Source organism: Oryctolagus cuniculus, chromosome 18, assembly GCF_051225735.1.
Source record: "Oryctolagus cuniculus isolate XC-2025 breed Fujian yellow rabbit chromosome 18, ASM5122573v1, whole genome shotgun sequence".
NCBI classification, from domain to species: Eukaryota; Metazoa; Chordata; class Mammalia; order Lagomorpha; family Leporidae; genus Oryctolagus; species Oryctolagus cuniculus.
Genome location: NC_142884.1, coordinates 47,430,412 through 47,443,473, shown reverse-complemented (window position 1 = coordinate 47,443,473; position 13,062 = coordinate 47,430,412).

Genomic DNA, 13,062 nt, shown 5'->3' with positions numbered 1-13,062 from the left:
CTGGTTAAAGCCCTGGCTTGAAGCGCTGGCATCTCATATGGGCACTGGTTCAAGACCAGGCTGCTCCTCTTCTGATCCAGCTCTCTGCTATGGCCTGAGACAGCAGTAGAGGATGGTTCCCTCCTCTGGGGAGTGAACCAGTGGATGGAAGACCTACCTCTCTCTGTCTCTACCTCTCTCTGTAACTCTTTCAAATAAATAAAATTTTAAAAAAAAATAAAGATTTATTTATTTACTTGAAAGTCAGAGTTACACAGAGAGAGGGGGAGAGACAGAGAGAGGTGTTCCATCCACTGGCTCACTCCCTAATTGGCCACAACGGCCAGAACTGCGCCAATCTGAAGCCAGAAGCCAGGAGCTTCTTCCGGGTCTCCCACATGGATGCAGGGGCCCAAGGACTTGGGCCATCTTCTACTGCTTTCCCAGGCCATAGCAGAGAGCTGAACCAGAAGTGGAGAAGCTAGAACTTGAACCGACACCCATATGGGCTGCTGGCTCTGCAAGCGGCAGCTTTACCCACTACACCACAGCACCACCACCACCCCATAGCTTCTTTTATATTAAAAAAAAAAAAAAAAAGAAGATCCATCGCCCCCACTGGCCAACTACATATATCGGTTTAAGTCTTTTTCCCTCTCAGTCTCATTTCCCTCCCAGAAAATATGGAGAAGGCACAGGTGGGGCCGAGGAGGGGGTTGGAACATTCAATTAGCTGATTTCCTAGCCCTTGTTTGGGTCCAGCATTAGGACATTTTCAGAATATGTGCACATCACAAATATCCCAAATCCTGGTCTTTTTTTTTTCTCTCTCTCTCCAATTTCGTGGTTTACAGGCTGCAATAAATGATGGGCCCCACAGCAGCTTTAATAAGTAAAAAGCAGGGAGACACTGGTGCTGGCCAAGATACAAAAACACAGTCCATTTATAAAAGAAATAGGCCATGTTCAAAGAAATAAATCATTCTTGCTACTGATGCATTTTCTGCTGTAGTTTCCCTCAAAGCTTTGTTATTCATTTTTCTCACCATCAATAAATAAGAACTGTTTGTTACATATGTAGCAATTTAGTGTTGGCCTCCTAAACCATTGTCCACTGTTCAGCAAGGGACACGTGTTCTTCCAACCTGTTCTGATTGTCATTGGTGCCATTAAAGACAAATAAAAAGGCTTTCCACTTGGGTTTGTTCAGAGAGACAGAGTTAACATCTGATTTTACATGGAACTCTTTAACAGAAAAAGGACAACATGGCCCAAAGCTAGCATAGAGTGTGGAAACATTTGATGTCCTGGTGCTTGTTCATGAAAGAATGTTGTTTTGAAATGTGTAGTGAAGTCAGGGAAACAGATCCAAAGGAAGTTCCCATTGATACAAAATCAAACCAACCCACTACCCCCAAACACTTCCCTCTCGGGCCAGTGGGTCCCTTGGCTTTCTGCCCAGCATCTGGGTGCAGAGTCCCAGGGAGGCCCCAGCATCACTGCCTGCAGTGATGTGTGAACACGGGGCTTGTCCCCAGCCACAGGCACTCTCGGGCTGGAGGAGAGACATCTTTGACATAGGTTGTTGCAGGGTCTCTGGTAGGATTGTGGCAGGGGGGTGAAAGGAATCTCCCCTCTGCCCTTTGAAGTCTGCTGAAAGAAACTCACAACAGACAGAGTAATGGAAGAGGGCACTGGAGCTACACAAAGTATGAAACTCAAAGAAGGGCCAGATGGTTGAAGCTTAACTACTCTGCAGAGAGCAGAGATGAAGAGTAAATGACTTTTAGGGGAGATGGAAGGGTCTGGAGAACAGACGATGGCCTGGGACAGCGTTCTGCTGGGCTCTGGGTGTGGCGTTGGACTTCCAGTCTCTTCTGCAAGTGGCACTCCTCTGTGCTCCTTGTGCGCCCCAGGAAGGGGGTCTGTGACAGCCACCTTACTTCTGCAGCAACTTCCCTTGGTCAGATAAGGAAAACTCCAGAGAAAGCCCCTCCTTTGTACTATAGGAGAGAAGATCAAGGGGCGGAGGGAAGGTCAGAGTGACCTTGAGGTGGCTTCTTTAGCACTCAGCTTGCCAAAGCATCCTACACTGGGGAATCATTTTCTGAGCCCCAGCAGTAAGAGGGTGCTTCAAAAAGTTTGTAGAAAATGGAGTTGAAAGGTAAATTTGTTTTCTATGTATGTATTTATTTGCAAGGCATAATAACAGAGAGAGGGGAAGAGATGGATGTGGGGTAGATCTCCCCCAAATGGCTGCAACAAATGCCAGACCACATTCAGGAGCCAGGAACCCCTTCCAGGTCCCCCACGTGGGTGGCAGGGGCCCAAGTATTTGGGCCATCACTGACTGTTTTCCCAGGCACGTTAGCAGGGAGCTGGATCAGAAGCAGAGCAGCTGGGACTGAACTGACACTGCAGTGTAGGTTGCCGGCATCTCAAACAGTGGCTTCATTCAGTGCAACACAACACTGGCTCGGAAAGGTAAATTTATTTTGGTGCAGAAAGTTTTGAAATCCATATCTAGTTTTTTCATAATAAGCATTTTCCACAAACTTTTTGAAGATCCCCTCACATACATGCATTTCAACAGGTTTTTTTGCACCAAAATGAGCATATCTTTTAATTCCATTTAATTCTAATACTTTATTATTTATTGTTGAGAAGCAGAGAGAGCTCCCACCCCCTGGTTTACTCTACAAATGCCTACAACAGCCAAGGCTAGGCCAGGCCGCAGGAACGCAATCCCGGTTTCCCACATAGGAGGCAAGAACCCGATCACCTGAGCCATCACCACTGTTTCCCAGGGTATGCAACAGCAGGAAGCTGGAACCAGGAGCTGGAGCCAGGGATCAAACCCAGACACTCTGATGAGGAGTGTGGGTATCTTAACTTCTAGGCCAAACTCCCACTCTTCCATGAAGTTCTTAAAGTACCCCTGTATTCTGCAAGAGTGTGTACCAGCCCAGTGTCTGCCCTTTCTCCATAACCCACAAGCTCACAGCTCACAGATTACTTTTTTTTTTTTATAGCTAAATAAAATGTGTCCAGCCCTCATGCAGGGCAAGCACTAGGGGGAGTAAAACATAGCATTTGTGGCTATGCCCCAAAACTCAACACTCAAAATAAATCATGTTTTAAAGCAATATTTTAAAAAATCTAAAATAATGCAAAAATATACAGTGAATGCACTATCAGAATTTTAAGTAAAGACATGATCAATGCCATGGCATTGCCAAGCCGCATTGGAACCTGAGGCCAAGGCAAAAATCAGTACCACTACTCCTTTATTTAGAATGCTGATAGTTATTCATCACAGGAGTGGTTTTGCATTAATTTTTATTTGTTTAATATTGTACTAAAGTATGATTTCTCTGAATGGGTGAGGTTGGAAGCTCACTTTATTTTTTAAAGATTTTTTTTTAATTATATCCATTTCTTCTTTTTTTTTATCTTTTATTTAATGAATATAAATTTCCAAAGTACGACTCATGGGTTACAATGGCTTTCCCCCCCATACCGTCCCTCCCACCCACAACCCTCCCCTTTCCCACTCCCTCTCCCCTTCCATTCACATCAAGATTCATTTTCGATTATCTTAATATACGAAGATCAGCTTAGTATACCTTAAGTAAGGATTTCAACAGTTTGTTCCCACACAGAAACATAAAGTGAAAAATAATAGATGATTTTTTTTAAATGATGATGAAATCAGATCAGACCTATTGTCATGTTTAATCCCAGTGAGAGTCAAGTTGGGAATTGATAATTTCTTTTTTTTTTTTTTTTTTACAGAAGATCAGTTTAGTGTACATTAAGTAAAGATTTCAATCGTTTGCACCCCCATAGAAACACAAAGTGAAATATACTGTTTGAGTACTCGTTATAGCATTAAGCCTCAGTGTACAGCACATTAAGGACAGAGATCCTACATGAGGAGTAAGTGCACAGTGACTCCTGTTGTTGACTTTACAAATTGACACTCCTGTTTATGGCATCAGTAATCTCCCTATGCACCAGTCATGAGTTTCCAAGGCTATGGAAGCCCCTTGAGTTCTCCGACTCTTATCTTGTTTTTTTTATTTTATTTATTTGAGAGGTAGATTGTCACTCCCCGTCTTCGTGGAGGAGCAACACAGGACCCTGTGCTGTTCTTTTGTCTGCTCGGCCCTCCCCGGGTTTGCTGCTGGTTCTTCCCGGGTTGGCTACCGTCCCTTCCACCTCCGTGGAAGGGCGGTTCCCCCTGGCCACTTTCCCCACTTCCGCAGGGGAGCGGCACACCGCCGGCCGGCTCTCTCGGGGGCTGCACAGGTGTTCCCTCAGATGTTCCCCTTAGATGTTCCTGGTGCATGCCGTTTCTCTCCTCCTTTATAGTCCTCCTCCACCAATCCCAACTCGGCTGCCCACACGCCGAGTACGCTGTTCTCCTCCAATCAGGAGCAGGATCAGCTCCTTGAGGTCATCACTCAAGTTGGCAAGAGGCAGCTGCGTAGAAGCTGTTTTCTCCTCTCCCAGCGCCATATTGTGGGAGAGCAGATGCATAGAATAAGTCTTAATTCCAGTAACTTAGTCTAGTCCGAGTTGCTCCCCACAGTAGATTTACAGACAGAGAGAGGGAGAGACTCTTCCATCCATTGGTTCACTCCCAAGATAGCCACAAAGGCCAGAGCTTAGCCTATCCAAAGCCAGAAGCCAGGAGCTTCTTCCGGGTCTCCCACGTGGATGTAGGGGCCCAAGCACTTGGGCCATCTTCTACTGCTTTCCCAGGACATAGCAGAGCTGGATTGGAAGTGGAGCAGCCCAGACTTGAACTAGCACTCTTGTGGAATTCCAGCGCCACAGGCAGAGGCTTAGCCCAGTATGCCACAATGCTAGCCCTGGGGGCTCACTCTGAGTGCCTCATTTGCCCACCCTAGTTCTAGCCAGCAACCTACACCATGCTGTAATAGGATCTAGCCTCTCATCCTCATCCCACACTGTCAAGTTCACCTTTGCGGAATGATGTTGCAGATCCATCCCCCGTTCCCTGGGCACCACAGTGTTTTTCTCAATCGTTACTCACAGCCTTCTCAGCCTTTGCCTCGGGCCTCCTATCATGTCACTGCCTGGAATTTCACCATCATTTCCAGGGCACACTACTGTACGAGAGTGTGACCATCTTTTAGGTAAGGTCCTTGGTGGTGGGAATCAGGGAAGCAATGCGTGATTATAATTCCTACACTGGCAGGAAACAGGTTTAGGTTGGAAGTTTCTAGTTCTCCCTTTTCATAGATCTCATCAGCCAATGCCTACCCCAAACTCCACACCGCTCCCATATAAGACAACACTGCAGAGCCCTTCGCTCCATTCCTTTCTTCAAGGCCTCAGCAGGTGAACCCAAACACCTCTTTCCTGTGATATACACTTGAACTCTTCTCTGTGCAAGCATCTTCCTCTAGGTCATGGTCATGGGCACATACAGCTTTCTTAGCCAAACACATCAGCCATGAGACCAACAGCAGCAACTTTTACACTAACCGGTGGTTCCCCCCACCACCATCACATGCAGGACTGGATCACTTGTGCTCGGGTTTGGAGTCACCAGTGGACAAGCCTGTGTCTTTTGCATCTCTAGCCTCAGCCTCAAGAGCTGCTCCTGACATGAGCAAATGCTTGGTGAAGATGCTCAAAGCCACATGTCCATCATTGCCAGGGGTGGAACATGAAGGTCCAGGGACTGTGGATGGAGTAAAAAATTCTGAGTTCTTGGGTTCCAAAGCCCCAAAGGGTTTCCAGGAAGAAGGAAGACTCTAGTTCCACCCTCCCCCCCCCCACCTCCACCTCCACCAAGTATGCTTGTGCCCATACCCTTCCCCAGAAGATACTTAGCTCCAGATTCTGCAGCACAAAACCAAAGCGGCTGAGTCTGTCCAGTGGAGAGAGAGAAGCAAGAAGAGCTTGGCTTGGAATCCCTGCTCCCTTGCAACCCAGCCTTGTACATGCTACAGTCTCTCCAGGACTCGGGCCTGCCTGCGCAGAGAGACTCGGAAGCAATACTCCCGCCAGTGGCTAATGCTGTGAAGGCTGAGTGAGACGCGAAGCATTGAGAAGAGAGCCCGGCTACAGCATCGCGTGGCCGTCAGCCACTCTCACGGCCTCTTGGCTGCAGAGAAGTTCATTGTTCAGGGAAGGAAAGGTGGACGGAGCAGCTGGTCGCCGCCCTGGCGGGTCTGAGACACTGGACAGAAGAGGCGCTCTCCGGTTCCTTCTCGGTTGTCCCAGTGTGTTCTTTCCTGGTAGCATTAGAGGGATTGAAAGAATCTTTCTAAAAAGATCCCTCTGCTCCAAAGAAGGAGAGACCCCTAGTGCACGTGACCTTGAAGGCCTGAGCAGTGGGAGTCAAGTGTGAGAGACCCCTAGTGCACGTGACCTTGAAGGCCTGAGCAGTGGGAGTCAAGTGCGCAGAAACATCCCTGCAAACAGATGCCTGGCTTCCTCCCGCCCTGGCGGGCTGCAGCGCAGTGTGTGGAAGCGATAGTAATGCGAAGAGGCAGGAAGACTGCTCCTTACGTGTCTGCATCAAACTGGGGCTTTAGAGCACGTTCTGTTCCCAGAGCAGGCGGCTCTGAGGGGGTGCTGGGTCACGAATGCCTTTTCCAAACGTGACATCCCATATGGAAGAGCCCTCCCGGGGAGCACCTCGGGGTGGGGGTTGGGGGAATCACGCAGAACCCTTCACAGTAGGAGGGAATGTAGGAACAGCCCTGTGTGTCCTCCAGGTTTGAGAACTCTTTCCTGCCTGGGATGGCGACCAGCGCAAGCCCTGGGGAGCAGCTCTGGCTGTGAGACCCAGCTTGCATTCCGTCCCCAGCCCTGCCTCCCTGCCCCCTGTCCTTTAGCAGCCTGAAAGAGCCTATCGCCGTCCAGAGCCTCCACGTGGGCCCCCAAAGGAACAGCTGGGGCTCCGCCAGGCAGCGGATCACCTCCCAGGCAGCAAACAGGACCCCAAGACAGGGGGCTGACATAAGTTGTACAAAACTCTCCAAAGCCAGCTGGCCTCACCTCCTTCGGAACCAAGTGCCAGGAAACGCTGGCTGGCCCGCCAAGTCCCCAGGATGGAGGGGATGGAGGACTTGTTGACATGTGCCTTTGTCCCTCTTGGCTCTGCCCCCACCCCCTTGCTGCGTGCACAGCGCACCGTGTCTCAGCAGACCAGGCGGAATCCACGCCATGTTCGACACGAGGCTGGGAAAACCAGCTCCAGAGGCCCAGCGGTTGGCGGCACAGCCTGTCCTCCACGCTGTGCTGTGTGCAGCTGGAACCACGTTCCAGCAGATGGACGCGAAGCAGTCATCCTGTGACCCGTTCCCCTTCAAGAAGCAAAGAGGGGCCGCCGCGGTGGCATAGCGGGAAAAGCCACCGCTGCTGACCCAGCTTTCTGCTTTGGCCTGGGAAAGCAGTGGGGAATGGCCCGAGTGCTTGGGCCCCTGCACCTGCGTGGGAGACCCGGAAGTAGCTCCTGGCTCTGATCAGTGCAGCTCCGGCTGTTGCGGCCAACTGGGGAGTGAACCAGCGGATGGGAGACCTCCCTATCTCTTTCTCTCTCTCCGCCTCTCCTTCTCTCTCTGTGTAACCCTGACTTTCAAATAAATAAGTAAATCTTTAAAGAAAAAGAAAAAAGATGCAAAGAGACCAGCGCTGTGGCATGCCAGGTTAAGCCACCACCAGCAACTCCATTTCTGATCCATCTCCCTGCTAATGTGCCTGGAAAAGCAGCAGAAAATGGCCCAGTGCTTGGGCCCCTGCACCCACGTGGGAGACCTGGATGGAATTCCTGGCTCCTGGCTTTGGCCTGGTCAAGCCTAGGCAGCTGCAGCCCTTTGGGCAGTGAACAGAAGGTTAAAGATCTCTCTCTCCCTCTCTCCACCTCTTCCCCACCCCCTTTCTACCCTCCCCCCTCTGCCTTTCAAATAATCTTTTTAAAAGATAAAAGGAGAAAAGGAGGCAGAGCTACAGACAGACAGGAAGAGACAAAGATCGTCCATCCACTGATTCACTCCCCAGATGGCCACAACAGCTGGAACTGGCCAGATCCAAAGCCAGGAGCTTCTTCTGGGTCTCCCACATGGGTGCAGGGCAGGGGCCCAAGCACTTGGGCCATCTTCTACTGCTTTCCCAGGCCATAGCAGAGAGCTAGAGTGGAAGCAGCAGCAGCCAGGATTCGAACTGGCACCCATATGAGATTCTAGCACCAAAGCTGGAGGCTTAGCTCACTACACGACTGCACTGGGCCCGGGAAGATATAGTTTCACTCCAAGACCACAGCTGATTTCTTCATGAAATCAGGAATGCACTTTGCCTTTCTCTTTCCCCTTTTCTCTTCCCCCTTGCTCCTGAGGGGTCTGCCAGCAGGACCTCTATAACCCCAATTTAGCAGGCCCCCCACAGGCCCAGGCTCCCATCAGTATCCCAGCCAAACAGCCCCCTAGAGCAAGCAAGAAAGCAGGACTGTTGATGGGAGTCTATGAGAAACACCCAGAATTATGCCGCGCCGATCTGCAGCGACAGGTGATAGCCACGCCTCTAACCCTGTCTCCCTTACGCTTCCCCCAGTCCCCAGCCTTGTGTTGCTTCTTTCTGGTCTCTCCTCTCTCAAAGTCTGTCACCCTGCCTTGCCAGAGAGCAGCAGTGACTGCCACCTGAAGAAGCTTCCTTTTAAAAGCGCCCCTCCTGCGGGCTGCTTCTGCAGCTGCTCCTAATCCCTGCATCAAAAGGCTCACGAGCCTGGAAGGCAGACCCCACATTCCCCAGCTTCTCGCCCTGTGCCTCCCACCTGGTGTGGGAGAGCGAGTCTGTCTTTGTGTCTTGTCACCCTCTAACTTGTCACGTGCAGGCACATGTTTTCTGATGATGCCAACACCTGCTTCTGGAATCTTACTAAAGGTCAAACGTTTGCTCAGCCATGAGCACTCTGTGCTGGAGTAATTTACATTTGTCTTTGCGAGGAAAACATAGCCTCGTTGGCCGGCAGCCACAGTTGATGGCTTTTCTCCATTAGCTCAAGTGGCTAAAAGGAAGCACCTGTGCCGCCTCCATCGCCCAGCCCCTCTGCACCCCGACTTCAAGCCTGATCTCACTTTGGGAGTGTTCAGAACCCTAGCCTCAGCGAGGAGAAGAAAACCCCAGGGCTGGAAGCTTCCAGGGCCTGGGGCCTCCGTCGAGGTCCGGCACTCCTGGGAGGTGCGACTTGGGCAGTGCAGGCCCGGGTGGGATGTGTGCTTAAATGCTGCTTGCCTGGAAGGCTGCTAGCATTTTGAAGTGATCCCTCGTGAGCCAGACAGTGAGTGGAGGTGAGTCTTTCCATATGTCTCGGATGAAAATCTAAAGCCATCATCTAACGCCGTCTAGAAGCCCTCCTTAGCACTTTGATTGTTTCAGAAAAGGAAAGCAAGCTGTAAGCCCTGTTGAACACAATGAGGTTTCTAATCCAAGTGAACAGGCAGAAGAGCAATTCACAGCCGAGAGAGATCCCAGTGGGCTGCGAGTCCAGGGGCCGAGAACTAAGCACCATTTGGTGAGGGCGTGGCAGGCTGCACCCTCAGGAATCCCAGATGGCCCCCTCGTTGGATGCAGGGAGGGAGACCGCTGAATTCCTGGGAGAGAATTGGAAATAATTCCTCAGGGCTTACTAGGGGAGTTGGCATCTGAGTTGCAAGAAGTGGGGAAGAGAGAATCAGGACCAGTACCTCGTCATGGCGTAGCATAGCCTCTTGCCCTGTTCCTGGCCCCCAGGTGCAGCCCCTCCCACAGATATCTGAAATTCCACTTCCGAAGTGTCTTTGTCTTTCCTTTGGTGGAAACATCCTTGGCAACCGCGAGTAGAGAATATTTATTTCCAGAATGTTCTGGTCCTTCCATTGGAGAATGCGGGAGTATTTAGTTAAAAAACAAGGTAATTCTTTTTGTCTGTTTTTTTTTTTTTAATTAAGATTTATTTATTTATTTGAGAGGCAGAGTTACAGACAATGAGAGAGACAGAGAGAGAGGTCTTCCATCCTCTGGTTCACTCCCCAGATGGCCCCAATGGCCAGAGCTGGGCCAATCCAAAGCCAGGAGCCAGGTGCTTCTTCTGGGTCTCCCACGTGCGTGCAGGGGCCCAAGGACTTGGGCCATCTTCTACTGCTTTCCCAGGCCATAGCAGAGAGCTAGACAGGAAGTAGAGCAGCCAGGACTCAAACTGGTGCCCATATGGGACGCCAGTGCTGCAGGCAGAGGCTTAGCCCACCACGCCACAGATGTGCTGCTGGCCCTAATTCTTTTTACTTCTAATTACAAAAGGGATACATCAATACCTATGGATAAAACGAAGTCTTGGATTTTCTTTAACATGGAAGGAGGGTGCGTGGGTGGGGTAACATATAGCCAACAAGCTGACAACTGTTGGAGATGAATGGTGCAGCATGGGAGTCCATTACCTTTTGCCCCTTTGTTCGTGTGTTTGGAGTCTGTTTTCCATAGCAGAAAAGGGACTACTTGGTTTCGTCCCCAGTTCCCAGCCTTTCTATATTGCCAGAAGTACAGGGTCTTTCCATTCCAGACAAGCTGTAGATTCCACTGAGCTCTGTGATTACGGCAGGAAACCAGCTCCCACTTCCTCCATTTTGGGGACTGAAAAATGCTATTTATCCTCACTGCAGAGATCAAAGTGTGAACTCCTGTCCCTACCACAACCCCCAGGATGCATGTGAACAGCTCCAGTTGGCAGCTGTAGCTACCATTAGCTTGAAATCTGTTGAAACAGAAAAGTTTAATTGAGGAAGAAAAGCAAATTCCAACTCTGCCTTCCAAGGACCCTGTGTGTGGATGCAGAAGAGCAGAAGAGCTTAAATAAACCCGAAACAACCTCCGTGTCCATCAAACCACCCAGGCTGAGAAACAAACTGGACAGGGTGCTTTCAAACCCGCTCGTGGGCTGCTGTCCACGTCCGCACAACCGTTCTTCCTGACAGATTCCAGGGGCTGTATCTGCCACAGCCACAGGGCAGCCAGTCAAAGCAGCAAAGAATCAGCCAACTGCACAATGCAAAAGCGATTCCAGGGGTCACCTCTCCCTCCTTAAGATCAGAAAAAAGTCTGCTTCATTCATCATCATTCTTATTTGAGAGGTGGAGAGAGAGAGAGAGACTGACCAACCTCCACCAGTTTATTTCCCAAATGCCCACCGTGGCCAGGGCTGGACCAGTGCTGAGCCAGGAGTCAGGAATTCAGTGCAAGTCCCCCATATGGGTGGCAGGAACCCAACCACCTAAGCCATCACTGTTGTCTCCCATGGTCCACACCAGCAGGAAGCTGCAATTAGAAACCAAAGGCAGGCACCAAACCCAGACGTTGCAGTGTGGGTGCCCCCAACTACTGGGACAAAGCCTACCCCGTCCATCAGCCTTAGCCAGCTCTCCTGGAAAAGGTTCCCCACAGCTGACTTCGGTGCTGTGCAGAATGGACAGATGTGGAGAGGGCATTTCTAGAGAACTTGCCTTTCACTGTTTCAATCAAAGTTGCCACAGCCAGGGCCCTCACCGGTGCCACCCACCTGAGCTTGTTACAAACGGTTCCAAAATCAGCTCTGAAGCAATGCTGGCTTATCATCTCACAGCTCTGTAGGTCAGAATTAGGGATGGGTTTGACCGACTCCTCTGTGCAAGGCCCCCGAGTGCCAGAAGGAAGGAGTTGACCAGCCTGGAGTCCTTATCTGGAGACTGGAAGAACCCGCTTCCCAGCTCATTCAAGTCCTTGGCAGAGTGCATTTCCTTGCCATTGTAGGGCTAAGGTCCCATTCCCTTGCTGGCTGTCAGCGAGGGCCCCTCCCTCCTTAAGACCACCTGCATTCTTGTCATGTTACCAGGTAAAAGTGGCTCAATGAGCCACTCTGGTGGGAGATTCTGGTGGATGCGAGGCCACAAGACTAAGCAGGCCCCACTCCTTGACCTCAACAGCTAAAAGAGAAAGATGAGGACCCAGATACACCCGCAAAGTCATGAAGAAAATAAGTTTTCCTCCTTTGACAAACTTAAGTCACAACCCCTCATTTCCTTTCTCCTTGGATGTTCTGAAGACTTCAAACAATTTTATTTATTTATTTGAAAGAGAGACTGTGGGGAGCAGCCCGGACTGGACTGAGTTACTGGAATTAAGACTTATTCTATGCATCTGCTCTCCCACAATATGGCGCTGGGAGAGAAGTGAACAGCTTCCGCACAGCTGCCTCCAGTTCAACTAATAAACTGTAGGACTTGCTCCTGATTGGAGAGCAGCGTACTCGGCGTGTGGGCAGCCGAGTTGGGATTGGCGGAGGAGGACTATAAAGGAGGAGAGAAACGGCATGCACCGGGAACATCTATGGGGAACATCTAAGGGAACCCGTGCAGCCCCCGAGAGAACCGGCCGGCGGTGTGCCACTCCCCTGCGGAAGTGGGGAATGCGGCCAGGGGGAACTGCCCTTCCACGGAGGTGGAAGGGATAGTAGCCAACCCGGGAAGAACCAGCAGCAAACCCGGGGAGGGCCGAGTAGACGAAAGAACAGCGCAGGGTCCTGTGTCGTTCCTCCACGAAGAGGGGGAGCGACAAGAGACAGAGATATCTTCCATCTGCTAGTTCAATCCCCACATGTTCATGATAGCCAGATCTGGGCTAGACCAAAGCCAGCTTCTGGGAACTCAGTCTGGGTCTCCCATATGGAGAGCAGAGACCTAAATGCTTGAGCCATCCCATGCTGCCTCCAAAGGTGTGTGTTAGCAGGAAGTTGGAGTTTGAAGTGGAGCTGGGACTTGAACCCAAGCACTCCAATATGGATTGCAGGTGTCCCAAGTAGTGTCTTAATCGCTACACCAAACACCACAGAGTTTAAAAAAATATTTATTTATTTATTTGAAAGGCAGAGAGCGAGAAGGAGAGACACAGAGAGCATGATCTTCCACCTGCTGGTTCACTCCCCAAATGCTCACAACAGCTGGAGCTGGGCCAGGCTGAAGCCCGGAGCTAGAAACTCCATCCAGATCTCCCACATGGGTGGCAGAGGCCCAAGTACTTGGGCCATCTTCCACTGCC